This window comes from Nicotiana tabacum, chromosome 7 (assembly GCF_000715075.1).
Source record: "Nicotiana tabacum cultivar K326 chromosome 7, ASM71507v2, whole genome shotgun sequence".
In the NCBI taxonomy this organism is placed as follows: Eukaryota; Viridiplantae; Streptophyta; class Magnoliopsida; order Solanales; family Solanaceae; genus Nicotiana; species Nicotiana tabacum.
The window spans coordinates 93,107,316-93,132,929 of NC_134086.1; the positions used below are offsets into that span (position 1 = coordinate 93,107,316).

Here is a 25,614-nt window from a genome sequence, read left to right on the forward strand (position 1 = left end):
CAAGAAGTGAATCCAAATACAGAAGTTGATGAAAGATGTGAGCTTCTCAAGACATGGTTGAGGTCACAAGCACTACATGTCCGGTCTTGATCCGAAAATCTAAAGAAGAACGAGCTAGCACTTGCAGCTAGCAAGCGTCAAGGTTCAAATCTAAAGTCTGCATGAAGACCCACTCAAGACTCAAGACCAAGATTCAGAAGGTTTATAGATAGGAATCTTGTAATTCGTAGTTAACAGGCTTAGCTAGTCTTTTTAATTTATTTTGATTTTAATGTAATAACAGGACCGCGGACCGGAACCTCAACGGAACGGCACCTCGACCGGCTCTCCACCTCGGCATACTCCATCATCTCACTCACCTCTGAACTACACGTGACCTGATTCCTTTACAGCCAATGATATGTAGGCAGCTCAGATACCAGGGCTCTGTCACATTCCCCTTTTCTCTTAGTTTTGGTCTCCTTAAATAAGGGTTGGGTCAAAAAACCTGTCTAGTCATTCTGTGTCCGAAAACTCTTCGTGTTTCCAGTCAAAGAGGGGCAGCTGTAGACATGTGATTTTTCACCCTCCCCAAGTTTTTTTATATTTTAGCATGTAAATATTTAATTTAGGCCTAATATTGCTATTTCAACTCATTTTTACTCTTTTAATTTATTTTATTACAAGAAAATTAAAATTATAAAAAATAGTTTCATTAATGTTTTGCAGTTATTTTTAATCTTGAAAAACACCAAAAAAATAGTTTGTTTTAACGGCCAGTCTTATTTTAATACTAGTTATTTTACTTAAGTAGGACTAATTAATAAATGAGATCGTATTTTAATCTCGTTCATGGGGAAAGAATAAAACTTGGGCTCGAGCAACCCATTTTTAGGCCTAATTTTGGACCTAGCCCATAATTCCCAATCCCATAATTCCTAGGCCCATACCCCTAACCTAATCCCTACCCCTATATAATAGTACCTAATACCTAAATTGACCTAGACTCTATTAATGACTTATCCGCCGTTCTCTCAAAAAAAAAAAGAACAAAAAGCCAAAAAATGCAAAAAACACCAAAAGCAATAGACTAACGCCTAAAACCCCCATAGATCCACCGTTTCCCATCACAAACTCAGATGCAATTCTCAAGATCCAAGAACCTCACCCCTCTGAACTTGTTTTCCTCACCTCACCCTAAACATTCTGTTTCTCCTTGAACAAAATGAAGAAAGCCTAAAAAGCTTGAAGTAATCTGCTGAAGAACACAAAAATTTCGGACCCCCACCCCCTAAAATCTGTCTTCTACAGAAAATTTTCTGCTTCTTTCTCTTTGATTTTGATTTCGACTTTTGGTTTCAAATGTATGGAGCTCACTTGAGTTCGAAACTATGTTGTGTCCGGTTGCACGGAGATCACTGGTGAGGTTTGAGTCGACGAATCTGTGTTCGGTTTTCCCGTCACCATTAGTTTCTATCCGAGGTTCATCAATTTTCGGCGAGCTTCGAGGTCGTCGAGTTTCTGTTCCATTGCGGTCATTTCCGGTTCGTATTCTAAGTTGCAATTTTGAATCGATGAAAGGCCCAATTTTAAACTTTATTTGCTCTGTGAATTTCAGATCTGCTTCTCTTATCTCTGTCATTCTCGTGCTTGATTTATTATATTATGGCTTTGATGGTTATGTATTTAGCATATTATTGGGTTATATTCGGGAAGTTGCAGCAGCCTTGTTTCCATGTTGATTCCCATGCTTGGCACTGTGCGACTATGAATTTAGCTACGTTCTCAAAATTAGTCTCCAGAAATTCATAGGTTATACAATTGTTCTCCAAAGGTTTAAGTTGTCTACGGTCTAGTTTTGCTCTTTTAAGAATTTCAGAAGAGTTCACTGTATTATTTTCATAACCTAATTTTTAAGAAGGGTTAGAATTATATGCCATCTTGTATATATCTGGTGTCAGAAGGATCGTTGAAATTTTACGTATAAAGTTTGCTGGAATTTCTGCTTAAAGAAAAATTGGCTTTCAACAATAATAATAATCCATAGGAATAGAATTGGAATTAGAAAGGAAAAATAACTTGTTGTTATGGCCTTCCAGTAATGGCTTGTTTTTATAGCATAACGTTGGAAAACTAAGGATTTGTATGTTGGAAATTTCTGTCTTATTTGCCCTGTTAATCAAATTGCAACTATTATTGTTAGTCTCTGAGCATATCACATTCAGCATCGAATTTAGAAATTAGAAATTAACTATTCAATATCGTAGCTTATTTTAGGCGAGATTAATAAACCATTGTGACTATGGGTACGGTTCCCGTGACATAGTTGCGATGCCTAATTCCGAAATTCGGGTGTGCATTTCATGTGACCCAATTTCAATTCTCAACAACGTTAAATAAAATGTGTCGTGGACCGCGGGTGCATTTCATGTGGCATGGTTCAAGGCGTATTTTAAATAACGTTGAATCTTCCTAAAATTAATTAAAAGCGGTTAATAAGCTAAAAATGCACCATAGGCTAAAACATGTAATAAATCGAATAATAGGCCAATAATAATAGTTGAGCGACTGTGCTAGAACCACGGAACTCAGGAATGCCTAACACCTTCTCCCGGGTTAACAGAATTCCTTACCCAGATTTCTGTGTTTGCAGACTGTAATACAGAGTCAATTTTTCCTCGATTCAGGATTTAAACCGGTGACTTGGGACACCCTAAATATCCCAAGTGGCGACTCTGAATTTTTAATAAATAAATGATCTCATTTCGATTGTCACTTTAAGTTTAAAAAAACTCCCTTATACTCCCTTCCGTTTCGATCGTTTTTTTTTTCAAAACAAAAGACAAAAAAATATTTTTTCTGTATTAGTTGTTATTTTTATTTCTCACCCGTATCCAATCTGCCCGAACTACGCATACCTGATTCTCGTCTTTGGGGGCGTGATACGTAGGCAACCCACATAGGGTCCAGTCTTCTTAGTATATCTTAGATTCTTGGCTTTGCGGGGTCTTAGCCAAATTTTGCACTGCTATCCACCTCTTGGCCAAATAAGCCATTTTGCAAAAATAGCCCCAATCATGTCTTGCATGTGTCTTAGAGAATGTTATTATCTCACATAGTGTTGGTTTAGGTTTTCTCATACAGGTGTGGAGCTACTTACCGGAGTTTGAGCATGACAGATACCCTAGGATCACTGCATTCAGGAGCTGCTCGACGAGCCATTTTATGTTTTTGAGTCAATTGTTTTTGTTTTATTTTCTAGTTCTGTATAGTAGTATTCAGTCTTTTAGGTGATGTTAGAGTTTGTATTGTCTAGTTAAGTCTACCTAGTCTTTTGTTTTTGCATTTGGAAATGTGTTACAAGTCAAAAATCCAAAAAAAAGAAAGAAATTTTGCGTTTTTATATTTTCTTTATAAGTTTTCTTTAGAATACTAATTCTAGAAATGGAAAAAAAAAATTCCTTTGAGATTGTTTTTCCTTTAGGTAATTAATATCAAAATAAAAATTATATTTATATTTCCTTTACTATATTGGGACCAAAATTCAAAAGAAAAAAAAAGAGAATTTTCTTTTAGTACCTCTTTAAAAGTTTTCTTTAAGGTATTAATTTTAAAATCCAAAAGATTTTCTTTTGAGGCGTTTCTTTGGGAAATTAGTGAAAAATAAAAAAATATAATTTCTTTTTATTTTCATTAGAACTTTAGGATATTGTACATAAAAAAAACATACTTTGTCTTTTGTTTATCATTAGTTTTTCCTTTAGGCAATCAAAATTGAAATCCAAAAATATTTTGTTTATTGCTTGTTTCGAAATCCCGCGTTAGGATATCAAATGAAAATTCAAATATTTTTCTGTGGTTTATTCTTTAGATTTTCTTCCCAAAAAAAAGAATAAAAAAAAATATTTTTCTCTTCTAGGATTTTTCCTTAATAGAGTATTTGTTTCAAAAGGAAAAAAAAAGAAAAAAAACATGCCCGTTAAGCTTGAGTTTAGAATAGGTCATAGAATATTAAGTCTAGAAAATTCAAAAAAAAAAAAAGGGATTTGCTTCTTTCATTTCTCTTTTCTCATCAGAGTAGTCACTAAGGTAGAAAGGAAAAGAAAAGAAGAAAATGAAAAAGAAAACGTTAGTTTATTGTTTATTCCCGTTCTTCCCGAACTACGCAAAGATCTGATTCATGTGGCATAATGATACGTAGGCAACCTACATAAGGTTCGATCGAATTATTATTTTTTATTTACCAAAAGAAAAGAAAAAGAAAAAAAAGGAAAAAAGAAGAAGAAAAAAGATGGTGAAATTATGGGATGTGAGAAATGAGAAGGAAGAAAAAGAGCGATAATCAGAAAGAAAAGAGAAGATTCAAATGGACAAATTGGGATGATGCCAGGTGACCTTATCACCCTCTAAGTCATTCTAGAACCATTAATTGTTGTTAGGTGCATTGCACGCAATGTGATATTTTTGCTGTTAAATGCCCTAACGCTAACGGGATGACCCCATTTTGTTCCTTTTGATATCTTCATAGTAGAAAGGTGGTTGGTTTGTGGTTATCGAAGTAGTAACTCCTCTCCACAACATAAAGGCAAAAGGCAATGACAGACAATAACAAAACTGGGTTGGTTGATACCGGTGCCCAAAAGCAGTTGGTTGAACATGGCAATGAGTTGGTTGAAGAGGTAAAGATATTAAGACAACACATGACGGACATGTATCAGGCCTGGATCACTGGGAAGGAACCACCCCCGCCACCACCTAGCTTCTTAGATACTACCTTTACCCAAACTCCAGTCATAGTGCCAGATGATCCTCCATACTCTCCAGATCCACCCATTTATCACAGCTTTCCCAACCACCCTAGTAGCTCCATCACTCATCCTCCAATTACCTCTCCCCAAAATTTTCCTCCTGTCATATTTACTATTCACAACAATGAATATCCACTCAAAGCTCATGATGCCCAATACTACCCTGCAAAGGTTTCCCACATGGTTCCTGACTCATACAAGAAGAGCCCTCGGGATGAGCTTCATGCTGAACATGAAAAAGTCATGGGAAAAGAAGGGCGAGACAAGATATCCAGGAAGCTGAAAAGCATAGAACAATCCTTAAAGAACATGCAAGGGATGAGAGACCAGGTTAACATGTCTTACAAAAAGTTGTGTATGTTTCCCTGACGTTCGCCTGCCCGCAGGGTTTAAAGTGCCAAAGTTTAACTTGTATGATGGGTGTGGAGATCCGGTAGCCCATTTGAGGGATTATTGTAGAGAAATGAGAAGTGTTGGCGAGAAAGATGATTTGTTGATGGCATATTTCAGTGAGAACTTGACTGGGGCAGCTTTGGAATGGCGTAATCGTCAAGATGTCGGTAAGTGGCACACATTGGGCGATGTGGTTCAAGATTTTGTGCGACGCTTTCAGTACAATATAGACATTGTCCTAGACCGCTCCTCCCTATCTCAGATAGAAAAGAAACCCAAGGAAAGTTTTAGGAATTTCTGGCTCAGATGGAACAAACAAGTCGCTCAGGATAGTCCTCCCATTAATAGAAAATATGTTGCTGAGCCCCGCCGACGATAGGGTCCAGTGGTCGTTCTTGCTAAATGCTTTCTGCCTCAATGTCGACTCCGGGGATATCCTTGCAATCGACCCCACTGCTACTTCTCTCCACAGAACCCTCAAAATCGTACATCACTTCCCCGATACCCCGTCCACAATGCACCACCATATACTCCATATCCCCGAGGCCCGCGATGGCCCGCACCACTTCCACAAATGTCTTGCTTGCCCCCTCAGGCATATCAACCACTTGCCCGCAAAAGGTTCCAACCGAGGCCAGAGTATAAAATGAAAAGACTACTGAAAAAAGAAAAGGCTTTCACCCTATTGGAGAAATTTCAATCTTATTAAATGGCTTAAAAGTTACCATATTAAGAGGGTAAGCTAATTCAAAACAAATCGTTTTACAAAACAACCAAAAATCAAACTTATTCAAATTGCCTCCAAGTTTGGGCTCCAATGAACCCAACTCTAAAGGATGAGAAGAAATACAAGTATCAAATGTGATAATGAAATTAACAACCATTTACCTGTTATTGGGCCAACTTTAAGCCCAAAGTTTCTGAACCAAGGATTGAGTGAGATCGACTGCCAATCAGCAAAGGCTATGTGAACATAAAATAAATTATTTTTTTTAAAATTTCTGAATTTAACTAATCTAGCACAAATCAACTAACTAAACTTCTGATTTTATCTTTTATGCCTTCTTAAGCCTAACCTACCATAGGGTGAGTCCATTAATAATCAAATGAGCTACTGGGCTCACGAACTAAGCCCAAATAGTAAAGGCATTACCCCTCTCTCATTACCGGCTTTAAAGCCTAGGCTCCAGAGATCCAAAACTTTGCCAAAGTCACAATGAACTACAACATTCCACAGTAAACGAGTTATAAGGAAATTTCAAAAGCCAACAGATGCAATGCTTAAATTTAACTACATTACTAATGGAATCAACAAGTATTCAGGCTTGCATTCGATCCTAAGCTAAACTTGCAAACACCAGCCCCCAAACTTCCACCAATCTTTTTCCCTTGATACGAAACAGTAACAACATATAGAGAATTAGCACAGTTATATTCAGTCGGGCCTCAACTCAAAGTACATGTTCTTTGTCACTTGTTGACAAGAATTTGAAGAAATACCTGGGAAGTAAGAGGAAACAATAAGAGAATAAGGCTCAGCAGATGAAAAAGCATCAGCATCACAGCAGGGTTCAACACCAACAGCCCATTTCAAACAGAAAATGATGTGAAATAGTCCCAAAACACTTCAATCGAACAGTAACCAAGCAAATCTTCAAACCAAACTATTAAAACCAAATTCAGCCCATTTTAAACCCCACATGAATCAGAAAATTGTTTCAGAAATTCAAAACTTCAAAATTCCAAACAAGATCAATGGAATAGTGTTTTTATCAAAAACAAAATCTCAGCCGTTTATGATTTTTCTAAATTTTTCTCTTTGAATCCCCCTTGAATGGAAAGAAAATGTGCCTTTATAGGCAAGGGAGTAGGGCAGCACTAGGGAAATTAGATTTGCACTCCTATCCTCCTCCAATTTTCATTTTAGCTTAAAAATCCCTAGCCAATTTTCATTTTTGCTTAATGCACCTTAATTAGAAAACAGAAATTAAGAAATGCCCCCACCCCATGCTTCCTAGAAGCGTCCCAGTTCTATTACCAAGAGATTCCCCATACCAATTTCCCCAATTACCCTTTATAGCTACTGTTATTTACCCTTCCAACCTAAACCAACTATGGGTCAGGCTAACCCAAGCAACCGAAATTCTGGGGCTGTTGTTGGGACGGGTCACAATAAATTGAGGGCCCAAGAATTTCGCCCGGCCCATGCATATTCTGAGACCCAAAACTCTGACCCAAACAAGTTGGCATTCAAACGATGGCCCCAAAGAACTCAATCAATTTTAATACTAACGAACTGACTTAAATCTATCCCTCTAACAAAAATATCCAGAGTTAACTGTTGGCTATTGCTATATGAATTTAAACTAATGAGCAACAGAAACAGAAGGAAAAAGAAAAGTAAAAGAAAGAATGAGGATGGAGGAGAAACAAAAGAAAATGAATTTAATAACGAACGGAAGAGGAAGACGACAGTGAAAGGACGAAGAAAAATACCTCTAAGTTCGCACGAGCAAAGCTTGATGAACTTCGATTTGATTTGAAACAAGTATTATCCATATGTTCTCAAATAAAACAAACGGGCAATACCCGTTTCAAACCCTATCATTCAAGGGGGCTCGAAGGTTTGACAGATTCTCCTCTTCTTCGTTTTTTAGCTCCGAACTGGACTTATTTGGTGAGGAATTGGGAAAATGGTGGTGGATTGGGGTTTATGGAAGGGTGATGGTTGCATGGACGGATTCTGGGTAGTGTTCGGGCTCCGCCGCCGACTGGAACTGGCGAAGAGGTTGAAGGCGGCGCTAGGGTTTTCATTAGAGAGGTGAAGGAGATGGACTAGGGGGTCTGTTTGGAACTGAACTGATCTCAATTCTTAGGACATATTTAGTTAACACAAAGAAGCAACCCCCACCATTGGATGAGCCAAAATTAAGGGCTCAGATTAATTTAAACCCGCCAAACTCGAAACGACGACATTTTGGCGGCCTTGACATCTGAGAGGTCTGGGACGGGTATGGGGCGAATTTGGGGATTGACATAGGGCTGGATTTCACTTGGGCCAAGGGGGAAAATAGAAGTAGCCCAAACTAACTCTCTTCTTCTTTTATTTCCTATTTCAAATCAATTTTTCCAAAAATTCTTTTTCTTCCTCTTTTTTTCAAAATTAAATTTAAATCTAAATTAAATCCTAAAACCTAATTAAATATCTAAAACACTAATTAAACCTAAAGAATAATTACCACAATTAATAAAGAAAACAAATTAAAAGAAAACTACTCAAAATTCAAAATTAAAATTAAAAAGTGCAAATTAAACTATTTTTTGTAATTTTTCCATTTTTATAAACAACTAATTTGCTAATTAATCTTAAAATTGCAAAGTCAAATCCTAAATGCAAATGAAACCTATATTTTTGTATTTTTTATTAATTTAAATAAAATAAACACGCACAAGCAAATGCAAACATTTAACAAGAAAGTGCTACAAAAATCTACAAAATTGCTAACCAATGAAAAAAAATTATTTTGTTTTGAATTTATTGGAGTAATTCATATAGGGCAAAAATCACGTGCTCACAGCTGCCACTCTTTGCTCGAAAACACGAAGAGTTTTCGTGCAAAGATAATGTGAGCGAATACGAACGATTTTTGCCCATTTGAATACTCCGTGTGAAGCATTTTTTGGAAGATTTGACCGCACCCTACTTCTGAGGTTGCCTACATATCCTTGGCTATAAAGGAATCAGGTCAGTGTAGTTCGGGAAGTTTTGGTAGCTGGGACTACCATGAAGCTGTGACTTCAATGTTGCTACTACTGCTGCTATTGCTTACTGAAACCCTTATTACACCATGACAAAATAAAAGGAAGCTAGACTAAACTATGATCTATGAATTACAAAAGCCCTATATATATCTTCAAACTTGATCTTGTGATCCTTGTTGCCTTGTTGACTTGTATTCTCCCAATGAAGTCCCTTTGTTGCTGACTTGAATTGTAATCTGAGATGATTTCCCTTTTCTCCAGGTGGACGCCTGATTGCTAAACTCGAATTGTACTCTGAGATGCTTTCCCTTTATCCAGGTGGACGCCTGACTGCTGAACTTGAATTATATTCCCGTGCTCTCCAGGTGGGATCCTGACTGCTGAACTTGAGTTGTATTCCCGTGCTCTCCAGGTGGGCGCCTGATTGCTGAACTTGAATTGTATTCCCGTGCTCTCCAGGTGGGCGCCTGACTGCTGAACTTGAATTGTATTTCCGTGCTCTCCAGGTGGGCGCCTGATTGCTGTACTTGAATTGTATTCCCGTGCTCTCCAGGTGGGCGCCTGATTGCTGTACTTGAATTGTATTCCCGTGCTCTCCAGGTGGGCGCCTGATTGCTGAACTTGAATTGTATTCCCGTGCTCTCTAGATGGGCGCCTGATTGCTGAACTTGAATTGTATTCCCATGCTCTCCAGGTGGGCGCCTGATTTCAATAAAAATAGACAAAACAAAGAAAATTTTCTGCCCCAGTTTGGTAGCTGGGCACATATGTGAGTGTTAAACTGAATCATGTTACCAAACATTATCAATAATTTGAAAGCTAAATCCCGTTATCCAGGAGGGTCCTGACAACTCCTATTTAAACGACAATTTTAAAGCTAAATTATGTCTTCTGAAGGTATATCTTATTCTAAGTCTTGTTATCCAAGCAAATTTTAAAACTACATCCCATTATCCAGGAGGGCCCTGAAAACTCTTAGTTAAATGACAAATTTAAATCTAAGTTATATCTTCTGGAGGTATTACTTCCGCTACATCTTGTTATCTAAGAAAGTATTAAAGCTACATCCCATTCTCCATGAGGGTCCTGAAAATCAAAGTCAAGTTTTATCTTATGAGTGACTATTTTACGGCTAAATTATATTACCCTACACCAGAACTTACGCTAAATTTTGTTATCCAATTGAATTTTTAAATCTAGGTCCCATTATTCAGGAGGGTCCTGACAACTCTTAATTAAATCCTCCCTTAAACATGCAAACTTTGAAATCAACTTATATTCCTTGGGGTACATTTATGCTAGATTTTGCTACTTATGATTGTTTCAATTTTTAAACTAGGTCCCATTTTCCAGGAGGGTCCTGAAAATCAACATCAAACCTTTCTGGTGCTTTCTTTTCCTTACGTAGAGTTTCCTCAAACAATCGAAAAGTTCCTGCCACTATTCCAATCAAAGAAAAATCTTGTCAGTTTAAAATGTAGTGGTTTGTTTGTGGCATTCTTGCTGAAAGTGACCTCCCCGCTGTCGTGCTTTGTTTTGACTGACTTCTCCTGAACTGGCCAAGAACCTCTTGACTTCCTGACTGACTTTCAAACCCCATGACATTGGATGACCCGAGTGTTCTATACCCAAACCGTTGTGTTACATCTCTGCCCCATCTGTTTGAACCTCTGCATTTCCCACGAAATTACCAAACCATTTCAACGATGGAACTTCCTCTGACCTTTTAGACGCCATTTCACATCATACTATCTCTAGCAATGCCTTGGCCGCTCTGTGCCTTGTGCAACTTTGGAAGTTGGGAGTAAGCTTTGAAATTCCTTCTTATTTGCTTACACAGAATTGACATTGGGAACATCTTAGAGAAATAAACCCAAAAGAAATGAAATGCAATGGCTTTCAGAGTTAAGGATAAGAAAAGTCCAAAATTGGAAGACTATCTGAAGGGAAAAAAGAAAAGAGACTTATCTGAGTGGAGCAACTGCCACCAATGATCATGACATGCATTTCGGATTAATCAGCCCAATCTATCCAGCCAATCAACTTTCAGTTGCCATACTTGTTGCCACGAAGTTTCCATAACCTGACTTCTTTGCCAAAACCTTGACCTTGTTTAGCCCGCGGTGCCCTGAAGGGTTTTCACCATCAAGCCTCTCTCATTTGTTCATCTCTCAACTCATTTTCGCCTTACGGTGCATGTGAGGGTTTTCACCAATAAGACTCTCTCATTTTTTATTTCTCTCAGCTCCCGTCGCCTTACGGTGCCCGTGAGGGTTTTCACCAATAAGACTCTCTCATTTTTCATTTTCTTGCTTAGACCAGAGTGTTGCCCCTAATATGAATCACCTCTACTTGCTCGACTTGGCATCTCTCGAAGACTGATCATAAGGGCTTTCTTTGGACCGTAATGTGGGCTTTTGGATAGGGTTAGAAAGAAAAGGTGTCAAAAGGCTCAAAACAATTCGAATGGGTTCAAAATTACAACTTTTGAAATCAAATTTCTTGCAACAACCACAACTTCTACCCCAGTTTCTTTGCTTGGGGACTTTTGGATTTTTGTTTTGATGGGACCGAACCGTGAGGCTGCCTACGTATCCTTAAAAGGAATCAGGTCGAACGTAGTTCATGTCATACAAGTTGCTTTGTTGTTGTGACTTTTCCTTTTCTTTTCCTTTCTTTTATTTTCTTCTTTCTCTTTTTTTTCTTTTTGTTGCTTTTTCTTCTTTTCTCTTTTTCTTTTCTTCTCATTTTTTTCATTCTTTTCTTTCTCTTTTCATTCTTTTCTTTTACTTATCTTTTGATCTCGCATTTTCGAATTTTGCCACTGATTCCAAAAGAGGGGGATGAAAGGAAATAAATAAGGCTCAAAAAGGGGTAACAAAGGATAAAGTGTTTAAATAGTAGAACAAAATACCTTCCTCATTCCAATCTTCAATATATGCCAAGTACAAACAAATACAATTTAACCAAAGAAATCATACATAATATCTTTTGACTGCATCAGAATTGATAGCCATTTCTACACACTTGCCTTCTATATCTGTTAAATACAAAGCACTATTGGACAACACTCTTGTTCGAACGACCCCTTCCAGTTTGGGGCGAACTTGCCTTTTGCTTCAGCTTGATGAGGAAGGATGCGTTTCAATACTAACTGACCCACCTCAAACTTCCATGGACGCACCTTCTTGTTATATGCTCTTACCATTCTTTGTTGATACAACTGGCCATGACACACTGCTGCTAATCTTTTCTCATCAATCAAACTCAGTTGCTCCATGCGGGTTTTGACCCATTGATCATCATCAATTCTGGCCTCAGCGACAATCCGAAGAGACGAGATTTCAACTTATGCGGGTATTACTGCTTTAGTGCTATATACTAACAAATAAGGAGTTGCCTCTACTGAGGTACGGATAGTAGTGTGATAACTCAACAATGCAAAAGGCAGCTTCTCATGCCATTGCCTGGAACCTCCCACCATTTTCCGAAGTATCTTCTTTATATTCTTGTTGGCCGCCTCAACTGCTCCGTTTGCCTTGGGGCGGTAAGGGGTGGAATTGCGATGTGTAATCTTACCTCTTTCATCAGTTGACTATTAAGATTAGCCCCATTATCTGTAATGATTACCTTTGGTATCCCAAACCGACAAATGATATTTGAGTGCACAAAATCAACCACCACTTTCTTGGTTACAGACTTGAATGTTTTAGCTTCTACCCACTTGGTAAAATAGTCGATGGCCACTAGAATGAACCTGTGTCCATTTGATACTGATGGCTCAATTGGCCCAATGACATCCATGCCCCACACAATAAAAGGCCACAGTGCAGATATTGTGTGTAATTCAGATGGTGGAGAATGAATCAAATCTCCATGCACTTGGCACTGATGACATTTGTGCACGAAACTGATACAATCTCGCTCCATAGTAAGCCAATAATAACCTGCTCGGAGAATCTTCTTTGCCAGAACGTACCCTCTCATGTGTGGTCCACAGACTCCAAAATGTACTTCGGCCATGATAACTGTGGCCTGCCTAGCATCTATGCATCTCAACAATCCAAGATCTGGAGTCCTTTTGTACAAAACCCCTCCGCTGAAGAACTCGCCAACCGCCGAATTGTTCTTTTTTGATCACCTGTGGCTTGTACCCGATACAGCCCCATCCTGATATATTCCTTGATATCATGAAACCAAGGCTCACCATCAAGTTCTTCTTCTACCACATTATAGTAAGCATGCTGATCATGGACCTGAACATGCAACGGGTCAACATAAGCCTTATCTGGATGATGTAACATTGACGCCAAGGTAGCCAAAGCATCAGCAACTTCGTTATGGATCTTTGGAATATTCCTGAACTCTACTAATCAAAACCGTTGACAAAGATCATACAAACATTGCCGGTAAGGTATGAGTTTCAAATCTCGTGTTTCCCATTCCCCTTGAATCTGGTGCACCAGAAGGTCCGAGTCCCCCAAGACCAAAACTTCCTGGACACCCATGTCTGCAGCTAACCTCAAGCCCAAAATGCATGCCTCGTATTCAGCCATGTTGTTAGTACAGTAGAAACGAAGCTGAGCCGTAACAGGGTAGTGATGCCCTATTTCAGAAATCAATACAGCTCCTATCCCAACGCCTTTCATGTTAGCAGCTCCATCAAAGAAAAGTTTCCAACCTGGCTCTCCAGCTTGTTCCAACTCATCAAGGTGCATTACCTCTTCATCAGGGAAGTAAGTCTTCAAAGGCTCATATTCTTAATCCACTGGGTTCTCAGCCAAATGGTCGGCCAATGCCTAGGCTTTCATCACAGTCTGGGTCACATAGACGATGTCACATTCTGTAAGCAAAATCTGCCACTTTGCGAGCCTCCCTGTGGGCATAGGCTTCTGAAAGATATACTTTAATGGATCCAAACGAGAGATGAGGTAAGTAGTGTAATATGACAAATAATGCTTCAACTTTTGTGCCACCCAAGTTAGGGCGCAACATGACCTCTCAAGGTGAGTGTACTTAACCTCATAAGATGTGAACTTCTTGCTAAGATAATAGATGACCTACTCCTTCCTACTGGTGATGTCATGCTGACCCAACACACAACCAAACTAATTATCCAAAACCGTCAAATACAGAATGAAAGGTCTCCTCGGTTCTGGTGGCACCAACACAAGTGGGTTTGACAAATACCCCTTTATCTTATCAAATGCTTCTTGACACTCATCTGTCCACTTGACTGCAACATCTTTCTTCAACAGTTTGAAGATAGACTCACAAGTTGTCGTAAGTTGAGCAATAAACCTGCTGATGTAATTCAACCTCCCTAATAAACTCATCACCTCAGTTTTGCTCCTTGGGGGTGGCAACTCTTGGATAGCTTTGATCTTTGACGGGTCCAATTCGATACCTCGACGGCTGACTATGAATCCCAACAATTTTCCAGATGGCACACCAAATGCGCATTTTGTAGGATTGAGTTTAAGATTGTACCTGCGAAGCCTTTGGAAGAATTTTCTCAAATATCTGACATGATCAGACTGCTTTCTAGACTTTATAATTACATCATCCACATAAACCTCGATCTCCTTGTGTATCATGTCGTGTAATATGGTTGTCATTGCCCTCATGTAAGTTGCCCCAGCATTTTTCAAATCAAATGGCATGACCCGATAGCAGTACGTAACCCATGGTGTAATGAATGCTGTCTTTTCTGCATCTTCTTCATCCATTAAGATCTGATGATAGCCCACATAGCAATCCACAAAAGACCCAATCTCATGTTTGGTGCAATTGTCAATCAGAATATGGATATTTGGTAGTGGGAAGTTGTCCTTGGGACTTGCTTTGTTGAGATCACAGTAATCAACACATACCTTGGTCTTGCCATCCTTCTTTGGCACAGGTACTACGTTGGCTAACCAAGTGGGATACCGAGTGACCCGAATGACCTTTGTCTCAAACTACTTTCTGACCTCTTCTTTAATCTTTACACTCATGTCTGTTTTAAACTTCCTCAACTTCTGCTTGACAGGAGGGAATGCCGGGTCAGTGGGCAATTTATGAACCACCAAGTCAATGCTTAAACCCGGCATATCGTCATATGACCATGCAAAGACGTCTTTGTACTCAAGTAACGCTTTAATTATCTCCTCCCTGAGTTGAGGTTCAAGATGGACATTTATCTTAGTTTCTCTGATATTATCTGGGTCCCCTAAATTGATTGCTTCTGTATCACTCAGGTTAGGCTTGGGTTTTTCTTCAAAATGGCTTAATTCTTTACTAATCTCTTCAAAGGCCTCATCCTCATCATATTCCAATTCATCATCACACTCTATTTCTTGAATTACTATTTTAGAATTAGATTGGCTTTTAAGATTGGGCCGGAGATTCCTCATGCATGTCATGACATTGAAACCAGCATAAAAAGAACTGTACAAGGAAGAAAAGGAAAAGCAAAAATAAAACTATCATAAATGATGAGCAAAGGGAAATTGCATTTCATTGAAATTGAAAGATAACAAGGTTTATACATTTAAACGGACGGAACATAGAATCTGAATTACAACTCTAGAATAATCTAGATAAACTAAAAGAAAATCAAAGCAAACTACCAAAACTCCTTCCTGGTGGGGAGAGGAGTAGCTTCCCAATTGTTAATCTTTGCACTGGGCCCAACAAATTGCACATCCGCCTTGCTAGAACCCTCTCCAGCTTCCACCATGTTCACATCATCGAATAACTTCTCGAACCTTTCAATCAACTCTTTATCAGGACCAAACATAGAACTGGGAACTATAGTTACTGGGCGTTTCTTTGTGCTAGGCCTGACAAATGATCTGGAGAGCCGTGGGATAGGCTTTGGGAGGACCCACGTCCTCTGTTTCAACTTTCTAGATCTTTTCACATCCGTAGCTGTGGGATTGAACCCCAAACCAAATGTATCCACATTTTTAGGGAGGGACACCCGATGTACGATACCTTGCATAGATGCACCCAAACCTTTGCCTGGTACAAAACCATTTTTCAACATTTCAACGGCTACCATGACTGATGCAGCAGCTACCCTCGGAGTTGGAATGCACTTCCTTCTGGAATTTTCTCTATCGATACCGTATCAAAAAACTTATAAACCCATGACCCCTTGTCGTCTTCAAACACTATGAACGGAACAATGGCATCAATGTGGGCACACAAATTATCCTCGCCATGCACAACAATTTCCTGTCTATCCCATTCAAACTTGACCATTTGATGCAGAGTAGACGAGACCGCTTTTGCAGCATGAATCTAGGGTCGACCTAACAACAGATTATAATAAATAGCCACATCGAGCACCTGGAACTCCATGGTAAATTCAACTGGCCCTATTGTAAGCTCAGGCACTATGTCTCTGACTGAATCTTTCTCCCCGTCGTCGAATCCCCAAGCGTAGATACTGTTCTTATGAATTCTTTCATCATGCACCTTCAACTTGTTCAGAGTAGAGAGAGGGCAAATATTTGCACTGGAACCATTGTCGACCAGTACCCGGGTAACCACAGAATCTTCGCATTTCACCGTAAGATAGAGTGGTCTATTATGCTCAGTACCCTCCATGGGCAACTCATCAATAGAAAAAGTGACTTTGTTTACCTCAAATATCTTGTTAGCTATCTTTTCCAAGTGGTTTACTCAGATTTGTCAGGAACGTAGGCCTCATTCAGGATCTTCATCGAAGCCTGACGGTGCTCGTCTAAATGGATCAATAATGACAATAGTGAAATCTGAGCCGGTGTCTTCCTCAACTGCTCTACAATGTAATAGTCATACACTTTCATCTTTCTCAAAAACTCTTCTGCCTCTTCTTTGGTCACAACTTTCTTCACTAGCACCGGGTTATATTTGGAGATCTTATCTTTTCTCAACTCTTCAGGGGCAAAGCATCTCCCCGATCGAGTCAAACCATGGGTCTCACAAACTTCTTCTTTAACCTCTTTCCCCTTGTAAGTCACTGTCACTCGTTCATAATTCCACAGGACCGCCTTGCTGTTGAGTATCGGTAATTGAGTTACCGACTTGATAATGATAGAGTCTGTGCGGGCACCCTCCACAATTACAACAGGCTTGTTCGCCACTCCTGGCACAACCACTTTTGCTCTTTCTTGTTTTACTGCCACATCACTTGGGGTCCCCTTTTTGATTACTGCAGATGGTTCACTATTTGCCCCGTTTAACCTGATCACTGATTTCTGACTTGTTGGCTTTTCAACCGGGCTGACTTCACTGGACCGAATCATCATGATGGTCTGTGAAGGCTTCTTAGGCTCCCCTCCTCTATGCACTATCTCGATCATATTTGTCTCATGATGGGCCGACAACGGATTCTGGTTGATATTTGGTGCCTCCGTAGCTTGGACCTCAATCCGATTAGTATCAGTGAGCTCTTAAATAGCTGTTTTCAATTGCCAGCACTTCTCTATGTCGTGCCTCGAAGCACCAGAACAATATTTGCAACTCACAGAGTGATCAAGATTCCTTAGGGGAGGGTTTGGCAGTTTTGGCTCGATCGAACTCAACATACCCAATTGTCTCAACCTGTGGAACAAACTGGTATAGAATTCTCCCAATGGAGTGAAGGTTTTCTTCTTTTGCAACCTCTCATTCTTAAATGCTTGGTTGGGCCAGAAACCTGATCCAGGAGGGTTTCGATAGGCTCTTGGGGGTGGATAAGCATTTTGTGGAGCTGTGTATGTATTTTATGTGACTGGCGCACGCCATTGTGCATGGGCCGGAGGTTGGCTGTATGTTTGGGCATGGTGGATAGAAAAATGGGGGTCTGGTGGTGGGTAGTAGTGTTGGGGTGGATTATACGGGGTATGTAGGTAGGTTTGGTGGTGGGGACGAGGCTGATGGTGTTGGTGATATGAACCCCTAGGTCCGAACCAAGCTCCTGAATCAATTGTTGCTACATCCTCTTTCTTCTTCTTTCCAATTACTCCCCCAGTTCCGCTTTGAATGGCCTGGGTGGTTGCCTTAATAGCCGAATAACTCATGATTTTGTTTGTCTTGAGCCCTTCTTCTATCATACCACCCATATTTACCACTTCATTGAAGGACTTGCCTATAGCTGATACCAGATGACCGTAATACGTAGGTTCTAAAGCTTGCAGAAAATAATCCACCATTTCACTTTCTTTCATTGGAGGGTCAACCCTTGCTGTCTGTTCTCTCCACCTAAAACCATACTTCCTGAAACTCTCATTGTTCTTTTTCTCAAGTTTCATCAAAGACAGACGATCCGGAATAATCTCGAGATTGTACTGGAAGTGGCAAGCAAATGCTTGGGCTAGATCATCCCATGTGTACCATCTTCTGTGATCCTGCCGAGTGTACTACTCCAACGTCGAACCACTCAGACTTTGACTGAAATATGCCATTAACAACTCATCTTTCCCGCCAGCTCCCCTCATTTTGCTATAGAAACCTCTCAAATGCGCCGCTGGATCTCCGTGCCCATCATACAAATCAAACTTGGGCATCTTAAACCCTACTGACAATTGCACATCTGGAAATAGACATACGTCTTTGTAGGCCGCACTTACTTGACCTCCCAACCCTCGCATGTCTCTGAATGACTGTTCTAGGCTTTTAACTTTCCTGAAAATCTCCTCCTATTCGGGATTTTTAGATGGTTTTTCGGTTTTTGTAGGGAGGTCAAAATGAGGAGTGTAGGAATAGGGTTCAGGAACCTTGAAAGTGGGCTCCGAGGGTTAGTACTGGTTGTCGTGAGTCTGGAATAGAGGCTCACTGGAGGATTAATGTAATGCAGTAGGTGGGGGTTCCACAAAAACAGGAGTGACTGGTGGAGGATGGTACGAGACTTGTTTGGGTGGTGGGAGGTTCCTGAGGCTGAGACGATGGCGGGATAAAAGCAGGGTTGGCGGGATAAACTGGCGGTGGGTGCCCTTTTGCCCATGCTTGGTACATTTCAGCCATCTGCTGCTTCAGCTTATACAACTCATCTTTCAGATTAACCTCCGATTCTTCCACCTCTTTTGACGAATTGACAATACTTGCCTCAAGTTCCTGGTTGGCCATGTTCAGCTTGTTTTTGGACCGGGTGTTGTAGGAGTGAGTTGCCAGAATGCCAATCAAACTAACCACCTGCCTGAACTATAATTTCATCAATAACAAACTTGTTAGCAATTAGGGCTTTAACATATAAGCAACCGCACATTTGAGGAGTGAATGCACCTAAGCAGTTAACCATTTCTATTATGCATTTGATCGGCTGCTTGCATCATCTCGGCTTTTCCTTATTTCCATTTGCAACTTCTCTTTTCTCTCTCTCTTTTTTTTCTTTTTTCTTTTTCATTCTTGTCTTTCCTTGCTTGGTCTCTCTTTGTTTTTATTCTCTCGTTTCTCTCTCTTGTTTTGCCGTTGTTTCCTCCCCATGGTTTCTTTTTTTTCTCTTTTCTTTTCTTGTTTTTCTCTTGTTTTTCCTCCTTCTCTTTTTTTCTTCTTTTCTTTATTTTTCTTTTGGTTATGGTCTAATCCTATGGAGACTTCCTACGTATCATAACCCCGTATGAATCAGACCAAGCGTAGTTCTTGGAAATAAATGTAGAAAATAAATAACAAAACATTTTTGGGATTTTCAAATTTTTTCTATAAAATAAAATAGTTTGATTACAACCACTCATTCTACCAAATTATAAAATTAACAGACTCTAAAATGGAAATTAAATGACTCTGACTCAAAACAAGACTAACAGACTGACAGAAAGGTGAAAACAACAGACTCGAAAACCAACTAACAGACTCCAATAAAAGAAACTACAGACTCGCAAACAGACTAACAGACTCTAACGAAAATCATGAATACATTAATGCCTCAAATGCTCCTGGGGCCCGCGGGACATCATTCGGTCTCGCCACAGGCCTATATGCAAGATCCCTTTGAAGCCTCTCCAAATCACTCATTATCTGTCGGACAAACGTCATCGTTGCCGCGAAGAAAGTGGTGCGAGTCATATCCTCACATGCTTGGCATTTCACAATAATATAGTCGGCAATGGCTCTGACCCACTCTCGGATTCTACCCTTTTCCTGAAGCAGACGCCCGACCTGTTGATTCTAGGCTTCTAACACCTGAGTGTCATGGAGATGTTGATTTTGCAACTGTTGCATTTCTTCCTCCATCTGAGCCATCAAATAATAACAGTGTTATCTATCAGCTTTAATGTCCTTGGCCTGCTTGGCTGCCTCATTCTCGAGGGTAGTCATTTTTCTCTTCAAGCTGGTGATTGCCCCTTCATACTTTCTTTTCATTTGCCGCACAAACTGTGCTCGCCTTTTTGCATTCTCCGCCAATTGAGCCCGGACTTTCGCAAGACTGGCCTCAGACTTTTCTAGGTCATCTCGACACTCAAGGGCTTTCTTTTTCAGACTGCTTATAAGCCTTTCATCCGCTCGGCTTTTTTACGGGTTTCTAGCAGTTATTTTTATCTTCCGGCTTTAAGCTTTGAGGGCTTCATTTTCTTGGGTTAGTATTTTCTTCTTTCCCTCATCTGCGGCAGCTTGCAAACTATTTTCAAACTGAAGGTCCATGACTTGCCTTTCCAACTTGCTTATGGTAGCCCTGTACTCATTTTCTTTGGTCAACCAGTCCCATTGCACCTGTGCTCCATCGGTAAATTGTTGGACATGGGGTTTCTTTGTGGGCCTCTCGGGCTCATGATGAACTCGGGATCTTTTACCATACCAAGAAGTATAACTAGGCTCCCCTTCGCCTTTGGATAGATCTCGTACTTGAATTCTAGGCTCTAAGAATCTGCACTGATGCCAAATCCGACGCACTTTTTCTTTTGGAAAAGCGGCTTTTGGTTCCAACTCAAGAACCTGCCGACTCAAATCCTCATCAAGTGGGATGGTCTGGTATCGGCCTAACTGACGTAGAACTCGGTGCAGAGCATAAGGCTGGATACTCCAAAAACCCATCAACGGCAGAAAACATACCTCAGCTGACATATAAAATACTTCACTGACCGAGAGCCAGCCGAATGTCCATTCGATCTTATTTGCAGTCAAAGATCTCAAATGAGCATGCCATGCTTCTGTACCATCCGGGAACTCATAACCCCTACCCGCTTTTCATGTTTTTCAATGCACTCGAGGCCAGTCATACAACAATTCAAGTATCTGGGAAGGTGGCAAAGATGTTCCTCCATCCATAATTGTACCAGCATATTGCACCCTTCAAAGAACTTTCCCCCTTCTCGACAAAGGGTCAGAGCTCGGTAAATTTCAGCCAAAATCATCGGCATTATGGTCCCATTTGCCTTTTTCATCATAAAGTCGGCTATCCCCACGAGTCCTAACTCTATGTTCCCGTCTTTTCTGGGGCAAATCAAAGTACCTAGGAACGCCATTATAAAAGCTAATCCTCTCCGAGCTTCCCACTTGTCTTGGTTTCCCGAGTGAGTAAGACCGATATCTGGCGTCTCGAAGCCGCGGGGATTCCTGTAATGTCGGTACAAAAAGTAGAAGGTACAGAATCCTTTGGCCAAATTTCGGTCTCGGATGTCCCGACTGATGCTTAACAAGTCCAAATATTTGTGACGGGTTACTGTTCTCGGTGCTACCGGGTATTGATTTCTAAGATTCCCCTCGAAACTAGCGTAGCCTGCTATCTCTTCCAGTATAGAAGTTAACTCGAAATCAGCAAAGTGGAATACATTATGTGCTGGGTCCCAAAATGGTATCAAGGCCTCAATTATGTCCTTTCTTGGCTTAACCTTCAAGAGCCTGACAAGACCACCCAATGCTTTTGTCACAACTTTCCTGCTATTGTCCCCCAAATCATGCCACCACATATGTAGCTCCAACGGAATCTCTTCACGGATTGAGAAAGGTTCATTTTGAATTTTTCTCATCTTGCACATTTATTAAGGTGATTTTGATTAAAAGAAAACTATGACTCATTTTGACTCAAGAAACATGACCATTTTTTCAAAATTTTCACAAAATATCTGGCTTTACCAATACGGCCTTTCAGTACTTCGAAAACGAAGATTTTAAGGTTGTGTCGGCTAACCAGCCAAAACCTTTAAAAATGACTAAAGGTGGTTGTTCTTGCAAAAATAGCCTTCCGGCGCCCTTTTGAGAGACATTCGACTATTTTTGACAAGAATGACATCACCTTACTTATTTGCAATAAACATAAAATTTTTGTTCTTTTTGGGCTATTTTTGCAAAAGGAAGTTGGACCCGATGGGGGTTGCCAATGTATCTCACATCTGGTGAGAATCAAACTAGCGTAGTTCGGGCAAATAAAATAAAACCAACTATTTTTCAAAACAAAACCCTTTTTTTTCATTTTCTCAAAAAAATTCGGCAGAGTTTCAGTACCATTTGGACATTGGTTTTTTCAAAATAGGTGATTTAACTCACTTAACCCTCACATTGCTATTATCTTTTTTCCAACTTTCTCCCATTATTCAAAAGCCGGTCAACATGCAAATCCAAATCAAATAAATGCACAGGTAGTAAGTAAGATGCATCAGGATGGTCTTTTCATGTTTGGTACACCTGTCCTAGACAGACCCAACCCCTGTGTTGAGTCTCCAAAGTCAAATGCACGTGCTGCAAGCAAACGTTCCTACTAGGGATCCGGCATGATGTCTTGTTATACTAGATTTAAAACCTGGGTTTATTGTTCTAGACCTGGCTTACCCGAGCGGACAACTCGGGCCGAGGGGGGCAGTGTACCGGGAATACAGAAGATTCACCGGCTTTGCAATTTGTCCGAACCTCGTTCTAAAATTTGGGATATGACTTTAATAGAAGAGAAGCCACACGAAGTGCACACTCCTCCATGATTTAGAAGACTCAGAGAGAAGAAGAGTTTCGTAACAGTTTATACACAATTCACAGAATATCAAAGCGGTAAAAGCAACACTTAGCACATTAGGCCCAAACATGTAACAAAATCAGATAATTAATAAAGCCAACTATAATAATTCATCTAAGCTCGAATTCTGAATCCTGAACCAGAGATTCTGGGTTCTTATCCCCAGCAGAGTCGCCAGAGCTGTCACACCTCCTTTTTACCTACACCCCCGGAAGGGAGTATAAGGGAGTTTTTTCCAACTTAAAGTGACAATCGAAATGAGATCATTTATTTATTAAAAATTCAGAGTCGCCACTTGGGATATTTAGGGTGTCCCAAGTCACCAGTTCAAATCCCGAATCGAGGAAAAAATTAACTCTGTATTACAGTCCGCGAACACAGAAATCCGGGTAAGGAATTCTGTTAACCCGGGAGAAGGTGTTAGGCATTCCCGAGTTTCGTGGTTCTAGCACGGTCGCTCAAATGTTATTATTGGCCTAATTATCTGATTTTAAAACACTTTTGAACCTATGTGCATTTTTAACTTTAAAAACGCTTTTATTCATTTTTAGGAAGATTTTAACGTCGTCTAAAATATGTCTTTGGACCGTGCCACATGAAATGCACCCGCAATCCGAAACACATTTTGTTCAACGTTATTAAGGTTTGGATTTGGGTCACATGAAATGCACACCTGAGTTTAAGAAGGCAAAATATTAAAATAACGCGCCTAAAGCAACTACACATTTTTAACTTTGCGAGGGCCATGAAAAATTCTAAATGGCGCGCCTCGAATTCTAAGAATTTTAAAAGAAATAATTAAGCGAGGTCCACGTAGTTGTCATTTTTGTTTGGCACAGCTCACCTCGATTTATTTTGAAAAAAAAGAAAGCCAATTAACTAAAGAAGAATTCGGGAATGTCTACTCATTCAAAAGAAATTTCAATCTTATTATATGGATTAAAAGGTACCATATTAAGAGGGTCAGCTAATTCAAAACAAATCGTTTTACAAAACAACCAAAAATCAAATTCATTCAAATTGCCTCCAAGTTTGGGCTCCAATGAACCCAACTCTTAAGGATGAGAAGAAATACAAGTACCAAATGTGATAATGAAATTAACAATCATTTGCCTGTTATTGGGCCAGCTTTAAGCCCAAAGTTTCTGAACCAAGGATTGAGTGAGATCGACTGCCAATCAGCTAAGGCTATGTGAACATAAAATAAATTGCTTTTTTTTTAAATTTCTGAATTTAACTAATCTAGTACAAATCAACTAACTAAACTTCTGATTTTATCTTTTATGCCTTCTTAAGCCTAACCTGCCATAGGGTGAGTCCACTAATAATCAAACGAGCTATTGGGCTCACGAATTAAGCCCAAATAGTAAGGGCATTGCCCCTCTCTCGTTACCGGCATTAAAGCCCAGGCTCCAGAGATCCAAAACTTTGCCAAAGCCAAAAATGAAGTTCAGGCCTCCTTATCGAATCCTTACCAGTACTAAAAACAATTGCACTCAACCAACTCACAATGAACTACAACATTTCACCGTAAACGAGTTGTAAAGAAATTTCAAAAGCCAACAGATGCAATGCTTAAATTTAACTACATTACTAATGGAATCAACAAGTATTCAGGCTTGCATTCGATCCTAAGCTAAACTTGCAAACACCAGCCCCCAAACATCCACCAATCTTTTTCCCTTGATACTAAACAGTAACAACATATAGAGAATTAGCACAGTTATATTCAATCGGGCCTCAACTCAAAGTACATGTTCTTTGTCACTTGTTGACAAGAATTTGAAGAAATACCTGGGAAGTAAAAGGAAACAATAAGAGAATAAGGCTCAGCAGATGAAAAAGCAGCAGCAACACAGCAGGGTTCAACACCAACAGCCCATTTCAAACAGAAAATGATGTCAAATAGTTCCAAAACACTTCAATCGAACAGTAACCAGGCAAATCTTCAAACCAAACTTTTAAAACCAAATTCAGTCCATTTTAAACCCCACATGAATCAGAAAATTGTTTCAGAAATTCAAAACCTCAAAATTCCAAACAAGATCAATGGAACAGTGTTTTTATCAAAAAAAAAATCTCAGCCGTTTATGATTTTTCTGTATTTTTCTCTCTGAATCCCCCTTGAATGGAAAGAAAATGTGCCTTTATAGGCAAGGGAGTAGGGCATCACTAGGGAAATTAGATTTGCACTCTTATCCTCCTCCAATTTTCATTTTAGCTTAAAAGTCCCTAGCCAATTTTCATTTTTGCTTAATGCACCTTAATTAGAAAACAGAAATTAAGAAATGCCCCCACCCCATGCTTCCTAGAAGCTTTCCAGTTCTGTTACCAAGAGATTCCCCATACCAATTTCCCCAATTACCCCTTTTAGCTACTGTTATTTACCTTCCCAACCTAAACAATTATGGGTCAGGCCAACCCAAACAACCAAAATTTTGGGGTTGTTGTTGGGACGGGTCATAATAAATCAAGGGCCCAAGAATTTCACCCGGCCCATGCATATTCTAAGACCCAAAACTCTGACCCAAACAAGTTAGCATTCAAACGATGGCCCCAAAGAACGCAGTCAATTTTAATACTAACGAACGACTTAAATCTATCCCTCTAACAAAAATATCCAGAGTTAACTCATGGCTACTTCTATACGAATTTAAACTAATGAGCAATAGAAACCGAAGGAAAAAGAAAAGAAAAAGAAAGAATGAAGATGGAGGAGAAACAGAAGAAAATGAATTTAATAACGAACGGACGAGGAAGACGACGGAGAAAGGACGAAGA

At 39.8% G+C, this 25,614-nt stretch overlaps 1 long non-coding RNA gene across 1 annotated transcript; it reads left to right on the forward strand.

Annotated features, from left to right (window-relative positions):
- The first annotated feature begins 863 nt into the window (after nucleotides 1-863).
- Nucleotides 864-3,380, forward strand: LOC142182731 (uncharacterized). Its single transcript, XR_012711737.1, has 2 exons — nucleotides 864-1,523; nucleotides 3,110-3,380. It is a non-coding gene; the product is annotated as an uncharacterized LOC142182731 (long non-coding RNA).
- The last annotated feature ends 22,234 nt before the right edge of the window (nucleotides 3,381-25,614 follow it).